Genomic DNA, 18,396 nt, shown 5'->3' with positions numbered 1-18,396 from the left:
ATGAAGGAAGAACAGAAAGAACTAGAGTCAAGAGAAATTGAAGGCAAAGAGATCAGTCATGGAGCTCTCATGGTAATACAGTTAGAAACAAGGGATAGAATTAAATAAGTGACTATAGAGATAGGAGAGGGCAGCTATGTCAAATGACATACTTCAGTATGTGTCAGAAGTCAGACATGGAACTCTTTAGAACCATAAGTGGGAGCTTTGCACGAGGAACAATACAGATAAAGAAGAGATGTGGCCACATCACCACATGCAACAACATGCTCCCACCTAAAAAGCAAAAAGAGTGAAATATTTAAGACTAAACTAACAAACACCATCTTTCCCTTCTTGCCCACGCTTCCTTCTAAGCGAATCTACCTTCACCCTCATTGCCTTCTGAAATGGTGATTCTGTGTGGTCTTGCTTGTATCACAGCTGAGATGAGAGTTGTATACATGATTCAAGTGAACCAATAGGCTTCTTTTCTTTAGAATTTGTTCTAAGAAGTACAGAGGTTGGGGAGGTAGAGACTGTCATCCTTGGTCATATAGATTTAGAGCTAGAAGTCATTTTTATCCGTGAATATACTGAGAGAAGCAGAGATAATAGGTTTAGGGAAAGAAGCATGAGAACCAGTAACTTGATGTTACAAGAAGAGACAAATGTCCATGGAGACTGAGAGAAGCCAAAGTTGTTTCTGATTTTCCAGTTCCTAGTCTAGGTTCAGCTCTGTTCCTGATAATTCAGTCCCTTGAATTTAGGCTCATCATTACTTGAGGTGGTGTAGATTAATATCTGTTTCTTTTTGTTTGATTGTTTTACTTTGCTTAATTTTTTACTTTTTATTTCTGCGGGTACATAGCTGTATATATTAATATGGTACGTGAGATATTTTTTGACACAGGCATGCAATGTATAATAATCACCTCACGGTAAATGGAGTATCCATCCCCTTAATGTCTGTATCTTGAAACCAAACAATTACTAATTCCAGCACAACCTGATAGATTGCAAAGCAGATGGCCTCTTCTAAGAAAAATATAAAACTTGGTATTTCTACAGCCTTGCCAAGAAGCACTCACCATGGTCCCCCTGAGAAACTATGTTCCAGCGAAATTTATAAATATCTAGTACTTTGGCACCTAGTATGTAATGAAAGAGAGATGGGCCAGCCTGCCCCAGAGTTAAGAGTGGGTATTGCTAATCTTCCTAAGGCAATCTAGTATAGTGGCCAAGAATGCAGGTTCTGGATATTAGTGCTTCAGTGTATGCATAATTTGCAAATATTTTCTTCCATTTTGTAGGTTGTCTGTTTACTGTATCGATAGTTTATTTTGCTGCTCAGAAACTCTTTAGTTTCATTAGGTTATATTTTTCTATTTTGGGTTTTTTTTGTTATTATTCATGGTGGTTTTTGTTTGTTTGTTTGTTTACAATTGCTTTTGAGGTCTTAATCATAAATATTTTGCCTAGGCCAATGTCCAGAAGAGTTTTCCCTAGGTTTTCTTATAGGATTTTTATAATTTCAGTTCTTACATTTAAGTCTTTAATCCATCATGAGTTAATTTTTCTGTATGATGAGCGATAGGGGTCTAGATTCATTCTTCTGCATATGGCTATCCAATTTTTCCAGCACTATTTGTTGAATAGGGTGTTTTTTCTCCATTATGTATTTTTGTGGACTTTTTGCCAATGATCATTTGGTTGTAGGTATGTGGCTTTTATTTCTTGGTTCTGTATTATGTTCCATCGATCTATGTGTCTATTTCTATACCAGTACCATAGTGCTTTGGTTACTTAAAATAACCTTATTGTAGAATTTGAAGTCAGGTAATGTGATGCCTCCACCTTTGTTCTTTTTGCTCAGGACTTCTTTGGCTATTTGGGCTCTTTTTTGGTTCCATATGAATTTTAAGATTCTTTTTTCTAATTCTGTGTAAAATGGTGTTGGTTATTTAATAGAAATTGCATTGAATCTGTATATTGCTTTGGGTAATATGATCATTTTAACAACACTGACTCTTCTAATCCATGAGCATGGGATGTTTTCCTATTTGTGTCATCTACAACTTCTTTCATCAGTGTTTTTTAGTTCTTCTTGTAGCGATCTTTCACCCCCTTGGTTAAATGTATTTCTACGTATTTTTATACAAGGAACACAAACAACTCAGCAAGAGAAAAACAAGTGACCCTACTAAAAAGTGGGCAAAGAGCATGAGCAGACATTTCTCAAAAGAAGACACACAAGCAGCCAACAAACATGGAAAAAATGCTCAACATCACTAATCGTCAGAGAAATGCAAGTTAAAGCCAAATGAGTTATCATCTCATACCAGTCGGTGTGACTATTAGTAAAAAGTTAAAAAACAGATGTTAGCAAGGATACAAAGAAAGGGGAATGCTTAGACACTGTTGGTGGGAATGTAAATTAGCACAATCCCTATGAAAAACATTATGGAGATTTTTCAAAGAACTAAAAGTAGAACTACCATTTGACCCAGCAATCCCATTATTGAGTATCTACCCAAAGGAAAAGAAATTTTACGCTCTAGTATGTTTATGGCAGCCCTATACACAATAGCAAAGTCTTGGAATGAACCTGTGTCCATCAATGGATGACTGGTTAAAGAAAATGTGGTACATATACACTATGGAATACTACTCAGACATAAAAAAAGAATAAAATAATATCTTTTGCAGCAACATGAATGGAGCTGGAGGCCATTATCCCAAGTGAAATAACTCAGAAACAAAAAAATCAAATACCACATATTCTCACTTGTAAGTGGGAGCTAAACAATGGGTACACATGGACATACACAGGGAAATAATAGACACTGGGGACTCCAAAAGCAGGGAGAATAAGAGGAAGGTAAGAGTAAAAAATTTACCTATTGAGTCCAACATTCACTATTCAAGTAATGAAAATGCTAGAAATCCAAACCATTATGCAATATATCCGTGTAACATACCTTCATATGTATCCTCTGAATCTATAAAAATAATATAATGCAGGATCTGATAGTAAACTACCTTAGTTTGCATCCTAGTTCTCCCTCTTGACTGCATGGCCTTGGTCAAGTCATGTAATTCCCCTGTGCCTGAGATTATTCATCTGAAAATAGGGATAAAAATAGTATCTACCCCAAAAAATGTGTGAGGATGAAATGAGATCATGTACATAAAGCAGGAAAATAGTTCTTTGTACATGTAAGTACTCAAGAAATGCTAGTCATTATAATTTTTTATTATTATTTTATTCTCCTTTTCTTATCAGCCACCAAATCCTTTTAATTTTGTCTCCTAAATATCTGTCACATCCATGCAATCATTTCCACCAAGATTGCTACTATACTAGCCTAGGTTACTGGTAGTGCTCACCACAGTGCTTTACACTCACCAGTTATCCCTGGTTTCAGTGTTACCCACCTCAAATCAATCTATATACAAAGCTAGAATAATCCTCCTGCAATTCAAATGAATGAATGTCTCCCCTTCTTGAAAGCCTCAATGACTCCTCATTGGCCTCAGAATAAAGTCCTATCACTTCACAGTAGGTAAGGCCCTTCATGATGTGAATGATGCTTAGCTATTCAGCCTCATCTCTTGCCATTTATTCTCTCTGATACAGTTTCTACCCTTGGAGAGTTCTTCTGCAAGACCTTGCTACACTATGAAACACTCTTTCCTCTTTCTTCTCTTGCCTACCTTCCGCTTATCATTGAGTTGTCACCTTAGATATCATTTCCTCTGAGAATGTCCTTTGATACCATACAATTTGTCTTCATCTTCTACCACAGTGTAAGCAATTTAAGTTGAGCAAGGTATATCGTTCAACATATTTGATGTTTAATATAGTGCTTGACACTATTTTTTAAGTGAATGAATAGGTGGATGGATGGACAAATGAATGTATGCAACTTTGTAGTGCATGAAACTAGTTGCAGTATGGGAAGTTATGTCTGGAGGGAGTTCAACCTGAAGCCAGGTTAATATATCTAAAACTGAATTTTCAATCCAAGCAACAAGATTGAGGGAGGGCCAAGGAGGGAATCAAAGCAGGGAATCCAAAGAGCAGGTGTAAGGACACACCAAGGAAGGATTCATGAGGTGGAGTAGAGCAGCTCATGGTAACTTTTCATGGGATCCCTGAGCTGGCTTGCACTGGCTTGTGTTCATTCAGAGGAAGTCTAGTATAATAGATAATAAGCAATGAGAAGGGATTGAAGGATATTTAAGAGAAAAATGCATGATCGACTTCATTTTGGAGAAAAATTGCATTTTTTTTTCAGCATTATAGAAGGTGGTTTGCAGGGGCAAGATTGTTGGTAGGGACACCAATTAAGAGATCATGTCAACAACTGAGTGATAATGACAATCTGAACGAAGACAAGGATGAGAAAGGGGAGCAGATTAGGGCAACTATGACCAAACACATATTAGACATATTCAAAATATTATTAAGATTTAGTTTGCAGGGGGAGTTATAGAAATTAGTTTTAAAAGGCATAACAAATGTATGAAAGTATAGGGTAATTTGTGAATCCTGTGAATTTTAAGTTTGGATTTGAGACAGGCGAAACCATCACCTCTTCAACCTCGTGAAACTACAATATCAATATTTAAGGAAAAAAAAAAGACTCTAGATGAATTTGCAAACAAAGTTTTCCTAGACCCAAAGCAGGACTACGACACTGGGATACATGCTTTTAGTTTGTGTCTGTTTGCCCCAAGCCTTCCTACCAATCCCTTCCAACTCTCAGTTCCTGATGGTTATGGGCTCTTGTTTGAAGTGCAACAGCTCTGTCACCCACATGGAGTGTGACCAAGGACAGATCATGAAAGCTGCCAGCTTTCCATTTCACTGAAGTTGGCATGCCTTTCATGCTTACTGACCACAATGCTGCCATCGTGCCCTGGGTGAGGAGACACCTTCCCCTGGAAAGTGATCAGTAAAAGAAAAATGTGTTTCAGTTGTCTCTAAAAGCAGGGAGCTAATTCATCTTGCTCTGATGCCACTTTCCTTTTCCAATTTTTAAACAAGTGATTTTTGACAGAAACACTAGTTGAAGTCTCATAGTTAAAATTCTTTCCCAAATTATCTAACACCTGTTGGGAAGATTATCTCAGAAGTTTACATAGTGAGACTTGAACATAAAACGTCAAAGGATGCCTCACATTTTCTGCTACTTGTCCTCTGTCCTATCAACGTCTCCTTTAAAAAAGAAAACAAAAAGGTCTTGAGGCTAGAATAGAGGGTAATCACAGTTTTTGAGCCAGGGAAAGAAGGGCGTTGAGAGGAGAAATCATGCTAGGCGGCTGGAGCCCTCTGAGATGTCACAGGACCTCTGCGAGGTGAGAAGCCAAGCGGTGAGAGCTTGTGCTAACCTGCCTGACAGCCAAGGTCTTGTTCCTTTCAAAGTAATCTCCCCTGAGCACTCCAAGACAGGCTGGCTTAGGCAGACTCAATCCAATTTAATGGATGATTTGACAATGGAAAATTGTGGAAAGAAGGAAATGATACATGCCAGATATCAGTCCAGGCGAAGCTGAAAGGGTCTGATGCCTCCAATTCATTTACCAAGTGGGAAGTGCCTGAATGAGCAAGTGCTCAGTGTGGGGGCAAATTTTAGCAGAGTGTCTGGGGAGAAGAAATGTCCCTTTATCCTCTAGCCCTTTGTAGAGTATCCAGAATTAGAGGGGCACTGCTTGGAAATCTCTGACAGTCAGTCTGTCTCTGCCCAATTTGACATTCTTCTTTTAGAACCTGCCTTTTCCTGGGTAGGTGTGGGAATATCATTTTTTTTTTTTTTTGAGGCAGAGTCTTGCTCTGTCACCCAGGCTGGGGTGCAATGGCATGATCTCAGCTCACTGTAACCTCAGCCTCCCAGGCTCAAGCGATTCTCATGCCTCAGCCTCCTGAGTAGCTGGGATTACAGGCAAACACAACCACACCTAGTTAATTTTTGTATTTTTAGTAGAGATAGGGTTTTGCCAAGTTGGCCAGGCTGGTTTCGAACTCCTGACCTCGGGTAGGGAATATCAGTATTTGTGGCCTCAGCTCTTATCTCTTCTCAGTACCAGATGTCTCTATGGCATACCCTCCTCCTCCTCCTCCTCCATTTCTGCTTATGCTTAGCACCATCCAGCTCTAATTCACAGTTGATAATTCCCAAGTTCCATTAGTAATGAATGACCTTAATTTGGCAGCCTTGGAACCTCTATTCTCGTGTATTCTTATGGGCATCCCTTCTGGGCACATCACAACCCAGTGGACTCAAGCCAACCCCCTCCTTAAAGCATATCCCTTACTGTCCACACACTGGTTGGCATTCCAGTCTGTCAACCTATATTAACATAAATAGAGAGAGAAATGGATTAACTAGTTGTAGCTTTAACTGCTCTTTATCACTTCTATATGATTGCTCACTGCCATGCTACAGAGGTAAAACAGATGTTGGTGTTTCCTTTTAAGAACTAGATAGACTAGCGAAGGTCTGCATAGTGTCCTGGGAAGCCTAAGGATTCATTTTAGAGGTCCTAATGACTCTCATGGTGCTGTAACATACTCATCTCGAACCTATCACTGTATACCTCTGCTTTCACAACAGCATCAGAGGCCCTCTTGGCATGCTTTGTTGTGTTTCAGTGACATCAACAGGAGGAGGATCTGATTTCCCTTCAGAAAGGCAATCATTCATCATTTGCTATCCTAAGGCAGTGTTTGGCCAACTGCCCTCCCTATTGACAGCTGGAATGCTGATTAGAAATAGACCATTCCACAGTCTGGCCAGGAACCTACTCAAATGGACAATTTCCCCATTCTCATTTATAGAATAGGTAATAACAATATCTAACATTGATGAGCACTTACTGTATGCTAGAACAGCTAGATGGTTTGCACAAATTCTCTCATTTAATCCTCACGATTAAATAAATAAGTAGATATTTATCCCCAATTCATACATAAAGAAACTAACCAGTTAAATAATTTCCCCAAGATAAGGGAATTATCATAGGTCTCAAATATAAGTTGTATCTACTTTTGCAGCCTCAGTTATACTTCTCTAAAAGTATCCTTTCTATTACAGAAGACAGAGAGATGTTTTCCACATGGTTTGCTTGTCCCTTTTCAGCACAACGGCCATCTCCGATTTTGCACTCCTGGTCTCCCACTCCAGTAAATTTTTCTCTATTCAGTGCCAAAATTATCTCTGGGACTTTTTGTTACATATTTCCCAAGGAGTTTTTGTCATGCTGTAAAGATCAGACTTTTCAATAAAGTTTCCAGTTTCCCAAAAGCAGTGAGTCAGACCCAAAAATCATGTAAAGTGTCATTTCTACTTAGTGATCACTATTAGATAGTTTTCTATTTCAGTACCGTGTTTCACTCAGTTCCTGTTACTTGCAACCCCAAAGAAAGAAACTTCTTTGAATTTTTGTTATCGTTGTTACCTAGAGGATAGGAAGCTATTTCTGTTCACAAATAAAGAATGATTTTTAATATCAGATTTAGCATGGTACAATTCAGCGACTATTATTTCTCTGTGTCTATGATATGCGAGACATGGTACTTGATGGTGGGCAGAATCCACAGAGGAAGAAAATACACACCAGCTGAGATCCTGTGGGAAAAAATATACATCAAACATATTAATAGAAATCATCTTTTGTAGGTTGCTTCATGATAAGATATGAATTTACATATGAAAAAAACTATGGCAAAATGTGCGTGTTACGCACTCTCCAGAACATCGGTTAATTCTTTCTTTAAATTTTTTTTAATTATTATGGGTTCTACCACAGCAAGGTATAAGTATAAAGAGAAGTTAGGAAAAGTAATCTAAACTCAACATTGCAGGGCAAATTTGCCTTTTCAATCAAATAGCTTCAAATTTCTAATGTAAACTCCTTAGTCATATTAGGCAAACACAAAAGCCTGTTAACAAATTATAGAGTTCTACTTAATCATATTATCTCACTTTAACTATATGTGATTTCTTACTAATGATTGATTCTAAATATTTTTTAAGTCACGTTATTAATGGTCACAATATTTTGAGTTCTAAACATCTATTTTAAAAGATACGTGAGGTATCAGCAGTCTCCACATTAGTCTCACCATTAAAACTCATATTTAATTAAATTTTGGGGTGCTTTAGAAAATATGAATACTTGAAAGTTACTAAATTGGCTTGAAGTTGCATTATGATTAACTGCAGGAACAATGATTACATGTCGGAGATCAAATCTAGTAATGATATAACCTTTTTGTAACATTAATAACCATATTCATAAATTCATTATATTTATATATGTAGAAAATAACAAGACTTTTCTATAAGGAGAGCTATGAAACAGTCCCCAGATTTAGCATTAGGTGGCTAAACAGTGTACATAACAGTGTATAGTGTACCATCATTATTTAAATAAAAGGATATAGATACATATACTATGCATGATGTGTATAAATATATAAATATATATACACATCTCATATATTATATACATATTATTTATCCCATGGCATCCAGTGAGACTTCTCTAATCACATTCTGAGTTCTTGTTTTTTTTATTTCTGAGAATTTCACTAGAAGCCCAGGCTCTCCTGCTTCAATTAGCACCTTCCCTGCGTTTCTATAGTTTTAGGTGATTTTTCAAGCCTTTGCTTAGTGGCTTTCATCAGGAGACATCTGCTAAGCCTTAGCTTCAGGGAATGAAATACTTTGCCATACTGAGAAGTGTCCCTTCCAACAACTCAGGGGCTAGAATCAATGCAAGAAAGCTCTCTCAGGTCGCTCTTCAAAACCTGAAGAAATCCTTCAGGGCGATAACACAGGCATCAGTAGGTGCTGAGGGGTGTTTGGCTGTTTACCCTCAAAGTTGCGATCTCCACTCGACTTACTCATTATTATGGGTCCTAGAGAAGTTGAGGGGGGTGTGGCTAGAGTCGCCTCAGGTGTCTGAAGGGCAAATATATGCTATCACCTGCTTTTGCTGAAAATGTAAAGATTATGTTATCTTCTGTGGCTAGACTCATATTTCACTCTCACAATCATCTAGTGATGGGAGAGGCATGGGAAATACGGCTCGCATAAAGCCTTGGAGGGAGGCTGCCAAATGTGTGGGAAGGGGCAGTTGAAAGCACAAAGATCTTGGAGAGGGCACGAAGTTAGGGTAAAACTTGTTCATGCCACTCACTCATGCTGTGGCTGTATTTGTACCTAGAGTTGAAACAGCTCCAGAATTTCTTATTCGGAAGGGCTTCACAGCAGCTATCTGCAGAAAGTGGATGGAGAGATGGACTTGCGCTAAAACCGCAGTGGATAACAAGCCTGATGTTTTCACTTGTTTTTATATTTATTTTTGTACTTATGTTAAATGACTTGATATATTATCCTAGAAGCACACAATTGTTATTAAGATTGGGTATTTATTTGGGGGTATAAGGCACCTGAGAGATTGTAGGAAAGATAAAAACCGTTACCCAGCCACACTGGCATATCCACTAGGCAGTATGGCTTGCAGAAGCATAGATCAGAGCAGAGCTGGCAGCAAGAGCTGCCACTTCTGAGGCAGCTGCCAGGTCACTGCACCTGCCAGGTGCAGGTAACTTGTTCTTCAAATGGAAATTTTCATCCTCAAGTGTAGAGTCGCCATAATGTCCCTTGATGTCATATCTAGAACAATACAGTTGAACCCTCAAAAGAGAGCAGAAAAAACAGATGGAGTGACCACATTTCCTGAAGTTGCTTCAACTAGATGAAGTGTATCTGTGATTACAGCTCTCACAGTGTCCACATACACCAAAAAATTATTTTCTATATAATTCTCAGCTTTAATTAGCTTTAATGCAGCATACTAATTTATATATCAAATTTATATATCAGCTGTTTTTACTTCTCCTATTTAGCAGATTATAATTCACTACATCAGAGATCAGCAGCTACTTCCCATCAGTTGATTGGCTCATGTTCAAAAATAGCTGATGTCATAATCCCTAAAATGAAAAGGAAGACTGTCAGTGTCTTAGGCTGGATTCCCCAAAAGCAGATCTAGCAATAAGGATCTGAGCACAAGTAGTTCATTTGGGTGGTAATCTTAGGAAGCCCCAGTAGAGAAATAGGGAACTAAAACATAGAAGGGAAGGGAGACCATGACATGTGCATTATAGCTGGCTGCAGTTGAGGCTCAGCCCCACTAGGCACTGCGAGAGACAACGTAGAGCATGCCTCAGAGTTATCCACTGCTGAGGGACAAGGAGGCTGCGTTTTTAATCCCCTAACCCTCATCTGTCATGGGCTACAGCCTGCCCTCAGCGGCACTTCAGACCTGTCAAGATAAAACGCCAAGGAGGAGAATAGCAGTATCTTGCAGTAGACACCACTGATGTGTAACGGAACAGTGGGAGTTGAAAGAATATGGGCAGGCCACAACAGCATCTGCCATAGTAAGGGTCTCAGAATGGTCCAGCTGTTGTCAGCCCAATAACCCCAGAAGTGCAGCCTAGAGGAGAGCGGGTTAAGCAGCATTTAAAACTTCTGGGCCGCAGTTGCTGCTTCCCCTTAATCTGACCAGATAGCTATTTCCATAAAATTCCTGTATAACCTCTTGATGCTAAAGATTAAAAAAAGAAAAAAAAACTAAAAACAAGATGTTAATTGGCTTCAACTATGTGTGTCCAATCTCATTTTTCTCACTGACAGTTTGGGGTGGGGTGGGGCACACGTTATACCTGGGTACCTGAGAATGGGCTCTAGGGGGGAAGCAGGCCAATGGGAAATCCTCATCCAAAAATGGAGCTTAGAGTTCACAAGCCCAAGCCAGAAGGGTACACATGCCTTAAAGCCTAACTGTACACAAAATCAAAAGCTAAGGAGGTCAGTTAAGAAGTAAGGGCTGGGCGCGGTGGCTCACCCCTGTAATCCCAGCACTTTAGGAGGCCGAAGTGGGCGAATCATGAGGTCAGGAGATCCAGACCATCCTGGCTAACATTGTGAAACCCCATCTCTACTAAAAATACAAAAAATTAGCCAGGCATGGTGGTAGGCACCTGTAGTCCCAGCTACTCTGGAGGCTGAGGCAGGAGAATGGCCTGAACCCAGGAAGTGGAGCTTGCAGTGAGCCGAGATCGCACCACTGCACTCCAGCCTGGGCAACAGAGCGAGACTCTGTCTCAAAAAAAAAAAAAAAGAAGAAGTAAGGTCACGGCCGGGCGCGGTGGCTCACACCTGTAATCCCAGCACTTTGGGAGGCCAGGGCGGGCGGGTCACGTGGTCAGCAGTTCAAGACCAGCCTGACCAACATGGTGAAACCCTGTCACTACTAAAAATACAAAAATTAGCTGGGCTTAGTGGTGGGCGCCCGTAATCCCAGCTACTCGGGAGGCTGAGGCAGGAGAGTCGCTTGAACCCAGGAGGCGGAGGCTGCAGTGAGCTGAGATCTTGCCATTGCACTCTAGCCTGGGTGACAAGAGCAAGACTCCGGAAAAAAAAAAAAAAAAAGAAAAAAAAGAAGTAAGGTCACCAAAGCCAATAGGTCTAAAGGCAGACCTAAAACTAGCTGCCTCAATCAAAGTAAAGTTAGATGCCACAACAAATAAACCCCTAATTCTCAGTGGTGTAACGTGAGAACTATTTCTCCTTCATGTAAAATCCACTACTCTTCCCACATATGACTCATGTTCCTTCTGTCTGTGGCTTCATCATTTACAAGTGGCTTGGATCTGCTGGATCCTCTAATTCTGGCTGACAGATCGGAAAAATAGAGGGTGAAAGACTAAGTGTGAAAGTATTACATGACAGGTCTGGAAATGGCATGCATTTCTTTGGCCTGGAAACCACTGGCAACAGCTTAGTCACACTTCCCTCACGTAAATGCAGGGGGACTGGGAAACATAGATCCTGATTTAGAAGGAACTTCCTAGGAAACTCTCTATACTGCGGAAGGGGAGCATGCTCTGGTAGAGAGTTAGCCATCTCTACCGCACAAGCCAAATCTAAACAGCTCAATAAGACAGGCATTACTGGAAGTGGAGCTCAGCAAGCTTGGACAAAATAAACCATGTGCCAATTCTTAAGCCAGCCAGAGACCAGATGCCTCTGGCATAGACATCCCTGCCAGTTAGGGCAAGATCCAGTTGATTAAGATACCGGAGTGGAATGAGCAATATGGGAAAACTGATCAATCAGAGAAAAAAAATCCCAGCATGAAAGCCACGATTTTTCCCCCTCCATTCCTCTCATCCAGAGATGGGCTGCCTGGCACAAAATTCAATCCGAATTTGAATTCTACTTAATATCACCAATAGAATTTTTCACTGGCCTTGTTCTGCATTCAGTGATAAAAGCAGCACACAATTATTTTCGATTGGACCAATGAGATTGTGCTGAGAAGTCTCTGAAGACTGTCTGCTGAGTGCCAGTTGTTAATGAATCCCATTTGTCTTTCTTGATTAAGTCTGCTATTACCCCCGTTTAGTCCTGTCACCAACCCTTTAGCAAGAATTTTCATATCACTGTTTAGATGAGAAATTAGCCTATAAGAGCAGCACTCATCAATCAGGAGACAGTTTATTTAATACAGTTTACAGTTTATGAGTTCAAAAACTGTAGCCTCATACATTAGAAATGGATCACTGTCCTAGACAGACAATCAGGAGGTTCAGTTCACTTGACAGGCATGGAGAAATGACTTTGAATGTGAGATATGCACTTAGAGAAGGGCTGCAGTATCACACGCCTGCAGCAGAGTATCAGGAGGCTTTCACTTCTGATTAGGAAATCCCCTTTGGTTTAAGCAAGTGCTTCATTTTAATACTTAACCATGCCTCCCTACAACACTGTGACCAGAAAATTCAAAATGAAATTTTAGAATAGAATCACTTCTTTGTGATACCAAATCTTTATTCTGGATTGCTATATCATTAAAACAGTTCATGAAGAATATTTATCTGCTTCTTGAAATCATAAAGAGCAAGATATCCACGAAAATCTTACTTTTGCAAAGAGTAGTGAGTGGCATTTCCATTCAGTCACCAAAAGTAAAAACTTGCAGGAAAAAAGCCCCGGATCTTTGGCATTAACTGTATAGCTACATGACCATACAAAATGGATGATTTTGGCCCCCAGGAGAATTTTAGGAAGCCCAAATTGGCAGAATTTATTGGTTATTTGATTGTATCAAAGACTGTGGCTGTTTTAAGTATTCTATTTCACATTATAAAGTATTGAACAAGCTAGATTTATGGAATTGCTTTCCATAATATTATTTCATTTGGGGCTATCATTTTAAATTCATTTTACCTATGACTCACTTTATTTTCCAAATCAATTCTTTACCAACACAGTGTCATTTTTATATATGGTTAAGCTTAGAGAGGCCATAATTAGCAGACATTTACTAGTCGCCCTCAACTCTGGCCCCCAGTTGGCCTTAAATCATAAATATTTTTTCTCAACTTTTTCATTTCAGAGGGTACATGTACATGTTTGTTACATGGATAAATTGCATGTCACTGAAGTTTGTAATACAAATGATCCCGTCACCCAGGTAGCGAGCATAGTACCCGATAGGTGGTTTTTTGATCCTTGCTCCTCTCTCTGCCTTCCCCTCTAGAAGGCTCCAGCATTGTTTCCATCTTTATGTCCGTGTGTATTCACTGTTGATCTCCCGCTTATAAGGGAGAACATGCAGTATTTGGTTTTCTATTCCTGCATTAAATTTTAAATCTAAGGCCGGGCACTGGAATCCCAGCACTTTGGGAGGCTGAGGTGGGCGGATCACGAGGTTAGGAGTTCGAGAACAGCCTGGCCGACATGGTGAAACCTTGTCTCTACTAAGATATAAAAAATTAGCCGGGCGTGATGGTGCGTGCCTGTAGTCCCAGCTACTTGGGAGGCTGAGGCAGGAGAATCGCTTGAACCCGGGAGGCAGAGGTTGCAATGAATCATGCCATTGCACTCCAGCCTAGGCAACAGGGTGAGACTCCGTCTCAAAAAAAAAAGGCAGTATAATTTTCTTTTCAGACCAATACCTTTTATTTCTAGACTGAGGTACGTTATGCCAAAGTGTTGCGCTTCTGTTGTTGGTTAAGAATTATTTCAGTCTCAATGACTACAGAAATAATTGTTGGCTTTGCAAAATGACCCCCCACCTCCTGGGATGACTTTAAATGAAAAGACTGTTCAAAATTCAATTACACAGTCATGTTTACCAGTGAAAATATTACTGTTCATCTTCATGATTATAGCAATGGTCATACCTGTTTATCCATTCTAACAGAAGACTGGTTCCCAGCGCTCTCAGTCCAATCAGTTTGTCTTAGCATTATTAGCATGCTTTCCAGCTGCAAAGAAAAGAGACGACCACCAGATAATTCTTTTTATGTGCGAACACGTAACAAGAATCCAAAGAAAACAAAATGGTGGTATCATGAAGATGCTTGTTGATGCCACTATTATGATCCTCCTACAGAAGATAGTCCTATTGAGAAAATGAGCACTTTGATCATTCAGTCTTTGACTGGAAGTGACCTATAGGCAATGAAGACTACATCCTTTTACTGCATTTTTACTTGTGTGCATTCTGGGCACATGTTGATCGCTGATTCAGTCCAGGCAACTGACATGCTTTTATTAGTCATACAGTATTAATGCAGGTGTCAGGGAATGTCAAATATAATTCCATTTTTATTTTTATTTTTTAAGCTTTTGGAAAAGTTCCAGGTCCTCACGTATTGTGCAATAACAATGACTTCCTTGGCGGTTTTGGTACGTTCATTGCCAGCAATGGACGTTGTAACAGGAACAATTTTCATTAACTCCTGCCACTCAATGATTAATGCATGATAGGGCCTATGAAATGAACTTATCAGTTACAGTGGGAATATAAATAAAGTGAGGGATCCAACATTACTCTAAAAGTCTCCCCAACTGTTTATATTTGGATTCTGTGCACTGTGATCCTAAGGTTAACAGCATGAATTATCATGCGTCTTTAAAGGACTGTAATGAAAGATCACTGTATATTTATTTAATAGTTTATATCTGCTGTCAAGTTGTTTTGACATGGAAGATTTTCAAGTAACACTGGCAGAGAGGTACACTATGTTATCCCTATGGTGAAAATAAATTCATTTGTTGTATATAGTTCCTCAATCTCTGAAGTAAAGGTATGAGTAATATAGGGTATGAATGGTTTAATCAAGGCTCTATTTTGGAAGTAAGAAAAATGGCAGTGATGATAAATTAGTGCAGTCCATAATTTGGCCTTGTTATTTGTACATTAAAGATTTTTTTCCAAGTAGGTTACCCTTAGTTAACTTCCTGCTAGCCATCAGCATGAGCCCTACTGCCTAAACACTATTTCATTTATTTATGTTTGGAAAATGCATAAACATTTTTGTTTGCAATCTTGTTTCTTTTGTTATAAGTCAAGTTTGAATGTTAAAATACTTTTATTGAGAAACTTTTGTTAAGTTTTGTCTTGTAAACTTTCTTTACTTGTAAGTATCATCTTATCCTTTAATCCTGTACCCAAAAATAAGAAATACGTTTTTGACAGAGGCTTAATGTTTTAATGAAAGAGTGTGGACATTTTTATTTTAAAATTTAGGCAAAAATCGCTATCAAATGGTATGTTTGCTTATTTGTCTCACACAGCCATATAGGTTTTCCTGGAGAGTTTTGTTTTGTTGTTGTTGAAAAGACTTTGCTTACAGCTAGATAAAATTTGCTATAGAAAAAAAACTGTTGATAGGTCCAATTCTCAGTACCATGTGAGTTAATAATACTACAACTAAGTTCTTTTTAAAAAGTGATTCATGTATTTTTGTAAATTACCTTTTCACATATGCAAAATCTGTTCCTACTACAATGTTATTTTTACTCATGCCTTATTGTTGCACTCTTTTTGAAATACCCTGCAGTGAATTTATGAATCAATTTGGGCTTAAAACTAAAAGCCAGTTGGCTGAAACGTTTGAAATATGTACCCCAGTAAAACCATTCAATCAATAATTGGTAAATAATACTTTAAAATTGTTTTTAATCTGTATAGATGACATTTTGTAGCTTTGTATGTGTTGTTAATTAAGGGCATATAATTTTACACTCTAAAAGTATAATTGCTGAACTCATGGGTGGGTAGACTTCAGAAATATTTCTGCTATAGAAATAACTTGAAAAAAAATAAAGCCGTGGCCAACCACCAAATTGTGGACACTGTTTATATACTGCTAGTTAACAATTGCCACTTTTAAAAAATTATAACATTTTTGCTCTATCTTGACTAGATATACATAAGTTCTCACAGTATCTCTGTCAGTTTTATTAGCTGGCCTATTTAACCAAGACAGAAAGTCTTTGAATTTCTCATAGTTTTAAAATGCTTTTAATATGAAAAATTGCAGCTGCAAATTATGTATTTTCATATTTTACATAACTGCTCTACACTACTGTTTGACTTGATCTTTTTCTGGGGGTTAGAGAGAAATCTCTCTCCATATTGCTGGTCCTCTTACTGAAATGCTTTTATAAAGAAATGACTGGTGACATTTATTCACTAAAGGAATTAATATACTGGGTCAAAGATGAACAATGCTATACTATAGAGTAATTGAGTTTTTTATAACAATATTTTAACATACCTCTCTCTCTACATACAAATACCATGATGTAAACTAAATGAAACAAAGGAATGTAGGGGAAAATGAAATAATTTTGGTACATCTTATGGCTTAAAGAGAAGAAAATAAGATGAAATATCCTAAAATATAGGAGCACAAACATTCAAAATTCATAATCAGATTAATAGCACTCTCTTGAATCTGGGAATCATTAAAAACTCCTTGCACTTAGATTTAATTTATATGTAAGTTACATTATTAAAAGTCATAAGGCATTTATTTATCTGAGTCATTGCTCTACAGAGGGCAATTAATGAATGGCTTGTAATAATAAAAAGAATACTTCGGCTGGGCACGGTGGCTCACGCCGAGGCAGGTGGATCACTTGAGGTCGGGAGTTCAAGACCAACATGGAGAAACCCCATCTCTACTAAAAATACAAAATTACCCAGGCACGATGGTGCATGCCTGTATCCCCAGCTACTCAGGAGGCTGAGGCTGGAGAATTGCTTGAACCCCAGAGGCAGAGGTTGAAGTGAGCTGAGATTGTGCCATTGCACTCCAGCCTGGGCAACAAGAGGAAACTCCGTCTCAAAAAAAAAAAAAAGAAAAAAGAATATTTCTCTGTAATGTATAAGGTATTGTTGAAAGACAACCAGAATATCAAGAAAGTGTATATAGGAATATGCTACTTGCCTCCTCCTTCCCTCGTGGGGCACTGTTTGCTATATAGACCTACAGAATTAGACTTTCATACTTAGAAGATAATGTATACTCTTCTTTTTTATTTATTTATTTTTAGGTCATTCTTCTGGTTCACCAAATTCTATTAAGATGGTGATACATTCACTTCCTTATTTATACATGCTTAGATCATTGAAAATCGTGGCCTTCCGATTTTTTTTTTTTGGTCAAGTAGGGATTAATGCCATAAGTTTTAAAGAGAAGGATTGTTTTCAGTTTTTAAGATAATTTTTAAAAAATACATTTTATGGTTGTTCTCTTAAGGAATTAATATTCACTTCTGAAGGACTTACTTGTAATATGTAATATGTAATTTATCATTTTAGCCAGCAGGGAAATAAAGCATTTTTAATCCCCAGAAGAAAGTGCTGGAAATAGCTTTTATATAGTCAACAGTTCACCTGGAGAAAGATCTTAATCTTTGTTGTTTAGACTAGGAATATCAAGATTTGGTATAAAGTAACTAGAATAGTTTATTACTTTTTCCCTTATGAAATTTTAAATATATGCATATATATATATCATTAGACTCCTGTGGTGGATAATAATTTCCTCAGATTCTAAAACAGGTGTCTAGTGACTGCTTAATTATTTCCAAATCACATCAAAGATGAATTGGTAAATAATGGGTATGAGTAGTGATATGAAAATGGTTATGTAACTACCTATTACTTGTGTCTGGTAATCAAGTCTTATTTTTTAAAAGACTATTGTTTTTGAGAATTGAGATATTTAAAACTCATTATAACTTATTCCTAAAAATAGAAGAGAAGAGGAGGTACTGTGTATTCAAAAAGTTTTTTAAATAAAGAATTCAGTGTCACAAAAAAAAGAATTAACCAGTCTTTATTTAAATTGCTTTGTTTCACATAAAGAATATATGCTCATTGTAAAGAGGAAATAAAATGACATGGAAGTATGTGAAGTAAAAAGCCAGTCTCTATCAATTCTTCCTACCCACTCACCAAGCGTAAGCTCTTTTAATGTTGATGTGTATCCTTTCAACCACTTCTATGCATGTGTAAACACGATTTATA

At 38.1% G+C, this 18,396-nt stretch overlaps 1 pseudogene; it reads left to right on the top strand.

The window, feature by feature from the left end:
- On the top strand, positions 1-14,438 carry LOC117979773 (ubiquitin-conjugating enzyme E2 W-like; annotated as a pseudogene).
- The last annotated feature ends 3,958 nt before the right edge of the window (positions 14,439-18,396 follow it).

This window comes from Pan paniscus, chromosome 1, assembly GCF_029289425.2.
Source record: "Pan paniscus chromosome 1, NHGRI_mPanPan1-v2.0_pri, whole genome shotgun sequence".
In the NCBI taxonomy this organism is placed as follows: Eukaryota; Metazoa; Chordata; class Mammalia; order Primates; family Hominidae; genus Pan; species Pan paniscus.
Note: the sequence above shows the minus strand (reverse complement) of the source record. Positions and strands in the feature narration are given on the sequence as shown.